We start from the raw sequence: 4,187 nt of genomic DNA, 5'->3' as shown, positions 1-4,187 counted from the left end.
CAGTAGAGACTGTCATTTGGGGACTATTGATTTGATGGGTGATTTAGTCTGCAGTTAGAAAATTGCTGTCAAAATGGAAGATGTCCCTGGAGTGCTGCATTCCCTGCATTGAGCCCTCAGAGACATGGTGGAGAGCACAGGCAGGGAGGCCATGCTGCCTCCTCTCTCAGTGAGAAATGAAGAGGGGAAAAAAATGGCCCTGTGGTAATTACCACTCTTAATTGCTGAGAAATGGACAAAATGCTTTTTACTGGGTGATTGACAACCAAAAACCATCCATTTATTTATAAATGAAACAGAGGAAGATGGACACCCCCATTTCTTAGGTAATCAGCACAAATAGCTTTCAGGAGTGTTAAGGAAACCACCCGGCAATGGAATGGAGTAAGAGACTCACTGCTGACCAGCAGAGACAGATTTGTGCTATAATGACATAATCTTTTTTCTTTCCAGGGTGATTATCCTGCATCTTTCCTTTGTTCCAAACCAGTCATGACCCAGCAAGATGTGATTTTGAGTACAAAAGAACACAGAATAAAATAATTGGTGTATCATTTTATTTCTGTATCTAGTCAATTGTTTTTGTCTCCTCTTAGGGGAAAAAATATATAGGTTTTCACAAAATTATCATAATATCTCTTCTATAGTGGTCAATTTATCCTTCATTAGAATTTTTGAGAATTGCATAATTTCCTCATTGATCAGGATGATAAAATCATGGTTTCAAAAATTCTATATTCTGCAAGAGAGAGAAAAATGGGCTTCATCTATAATAAAAATTTGTATTTATGGCTACCCATATTCACATAAAGGAGCATCTATACATAGGGAAACTGTTTACATTGAATTATGCCACACAAAACCCGCTAGAGGTGAGGTTGGAGTTCTCCGTGGGTTGTGGCAGATCTAAGAGTGAGCACTGGGCTGAAATGCTGACTGGCCGTTGCGGGACATTGCCTGTTTGACATAGGGATCTTTCAAAGGCTGCTGCTGGGAGCTTACATTATTCTTTTCCTGAAATCAGAGACACATTCCCTCTAGGATATCACACAGCTTGCTATCTGTTAGACACAGCATGCTTGGCAGCTTGAGGAGCTCTCACACTTGCCTGGCCTGTGGACTGGCTCAAAAGCCTGAGGAATACTCTCTTTTCTCTCCCTCGTGAAGGCTTGCCACAATGGGAAAACAATACATGAATCATCATCCTCTCCATTTTTCTCCATCATCATCACCATCACTAATATTATCATCATTAGTTATCATCAATAAGTACTTTGTCAAAGTATAATTCTTAAAATGTTAATATAATAATTCTTATACAGGATGTAGGTATACGTGAACTTTTATTTAATGAATTAATGAAGGTATCAGCAGCATGATAGAATGACTTCAAAAGAGAATTGAATGAACTGTGTATTGGTTTGTTTGTTAGTCAATAGAAATTAAAAAAGAAATGCTAGCACAGGTTGCCAAATTAGAAACATAATTGGTCCATGACATACAGGGGAATAAAACTACAATTGTTAGGATTTTCTTCTCTATCAAACAGAAAATAACATAATCATATCTATCAATTTCCTATGGCTGTTATAACAAATTATCACAAACATGGTGGCTTAAAACCACACAAATTTATTCTCTCACAGTTCTTGAGGCTGGAAGTCTGAAGTCCAGGTGTTGGCAGAGACACGCTCATTTCAAAGGCTCTAGGGAAGAACCCGTCCTTGTCTCTTCTTAGGCAAGGCATGTTAGAGCTTGCTTCTGCCGCAATCCTTGGTGTTGGCAGCACAACTCCAATTGCTGCCTCCCTTTTCCCTCTTTATTTCTGTGCTCTCTCATATTAGAAAGATACCAGTCATTGAATTTAGGGCCCACCCTAAATCCAGGATGATTTAATCATGAGATCCTTAACTAATTACATCTTCAAGGAGACTGTTTGCAAATAAGGTCACTTCTGACATTCCAAGAGGATGTGAATTTTTTATTTTTTGGGGTTGGACACTTTTCAAACCACTGCATATATTTAGTAGTTTTCAGAGTTGTAAAATGCAGGCATCCTAATTCATTATGCCAACATACTTATATTCTCCTAGACAGTCAGATGACTCCGAAGCTGATTTGTTTAGAAATGCCCCTAACATGTCAGTAGAATATCATATAGTTATCTTTTAATTTTTCCCCCAACTTGGATAATTTTCCTTAAGAACTTTTATAAAAAATGCCTACTCTATGCCAAATGCCATGATGCCTGATCTTTATGCATTATCTCATTTGATCCTCACACCTCAACAGGTAGGTCTTGTTATCTGCATTTTCACAGATGAAGACAACTGAGGCACAGAGAAATAAAATAATTTGCTTAAGGCTGCACAGCTAATAAATGACAGTTTTTTATTTGAACAAACCCCAAAGCCTATTGCTTTTTTGGCTACTGTTCCTTCATGTCACATAAAAGTCTCCCTTTTCTGTTGTCATTCCAAAATCTAACGCCTTTCGCAGAAGATGAGTGACTATGACCTATTAGTAACTCTTCCTGAAGTGTGAATTACTTCTGAGCTCATTGGAAGAAAGATAATCACAGTCCATGATTCTTTGAAGGTGCTTTCCATGGATCAAGACGGTCCCAAGGACACCCAAAGGAATTTTAATTGAATTGCTTTTTCTTTTACTCACTGCTGTTAAAGCAAATATGCAGATAATACTGAACTTACAGAGTCTTTTGGAAGGTTATTTAATACCTGCTGTTTGCTCAAGCCGTATTTAAGAAACCCACAGTAGTAGAAAATCGCATATGTGATACTTCATTTGAGTAATAAAGCATCCTGGTTTGTTAATACACATTCTAATACATATTTTAATTTGGGAAATGTGTATTGTTTTCAGGATGTGATTTTTGTCAGTAGGCATGGGTGAGGACATTTTTCTAATCTTTTATAAATGAGCTCATTGGAAATCAGTGTTCGTTTAAATTGTAGTTTAGGTTGAAATGAGAAGCCAATTAGGAAGGCAGCTTCTTGTGAAACTCTCCAGACGTGAAATACGTGTTAGTGCTAAAGTAAATAATCACTCCAGGAAATCACAGGCTTCAAGTCTGCAATTCTGTGAAAACCACAGAAGACTGAATGGTATAGAAGAAAGGACAGTGAACCAGGAGCTGTGCGATGCCAGAAGCTGCCTGTGTGACCTTGGACAAGTTATTCAACCTGTCTGAGGCTCTCCCCTCTTTAAACAAAATGTGAATGACCAGATAGTTTCTCAGCTATAGTGACTATCTTCCCATTGAGCTATATTGACTGCTTGTTTATTAGTTTCAGACATACAGAACAACATGTGATCAGACATTTGATTAACTCACAAAGTGATAACCCCACAAGTCTACTACCCACCCAACACTGTACATAGTTATTAGAACATTATTGACTGTACTAAAAGGGTTCAAGTGTACTTTCATCAAAGCAGTACAGTGATTCTGGAGAGTGTCATCGTTTGAGTATATTCACTATGTTTTGAAGTGTATGTGGAAGTAAGCACTTACCCATTAGCAAGAATAGTTCATTTTTTAAATTTATTCTTTAGATTTCCTTTACAATATAAAAGATAATGGAGTAGTTTGAATTTAAGTAGTACTGTTCTTTCTTAGAAATCCAAACTTGTTTTGTGTTGAATCCTTTGTTGTCACGTTATGCTTGTGGTCTATGTGGATTGACCAACCTACCTATTTACACACATAGGAGCTGAAAGGTAGTAGCTGCCAAAAGGGCATTGGCTTTATTGGTGAAAAACATAGACTGATCCTAGAGGTCTCTTGATTTCCAGGCAAACGATACACACTGTGGCTCATTTTATACCAACTTGAAAGGTACGTCTTTCCCACATTTTATGGCTGAGGAAACCGAGTATGGCAAATTCTGTTTGTGTCCTTGGGCCTCACCATTTCAGGCAGGTGGGACTTCCAGTTCTCAGTGGCATCTGCATCTCTTTGCTTGAGGACCTTTATTAGTAGCTGGAGACTGCAGATCTGTGTAATGTTAACCCAGAAATGCCTAAGAAGTAATGCCACCAGGATTAGCTGTCAGCCAAAGACTGCTGGAAATTGGTGGACAAATACCTCAGCCCCACTCTCCCTCAGTTGGGCAACTTAGGGCATCTCTTCTACACAGGATTTTGGAGTACCTCTATGGTAGGTG

General features: G+C 38.3%; 1 non-coding gene across 1 annotated transcript; it reads right to left on the bottom strand.

Annotated features, from left to right (window-relative positions):
- Positions 1-3,415: 3,415 nt before the first annotated feature.
- Positions 3,416-3,485, bottom strand: LOC141572965 (small nucleolar RNA MBII-202). The gene has a single exon (XR_012498554.2). It is a non-coding gene; the product is annotated as a small nucleolar RNA MBII-202 (small nucleolar RNA).
- Positions 3,486-4,187: the final 702 nt, after the last annotated feature.

Source organism: Rhinolophus sinicus, chromosome 15 (assembly GCF_057876585.1).
Source record: "Rhinolophus sinicus isolate RSI-liver-muscle chromosome 15, RSI-T2T, whole genome shotgun sequence".
Lineage (NCBI taxonomy): Eukaryota > Metazoa > Chordata > Mammalia > Chiroptera > Rhinolophidae > Rhinolophus > Rhinolophus sinicus.
Note: the sequence above shows the minus strand (reverse complement) of the source record. Positions and strands in the feature narration are given on the sequence as shown.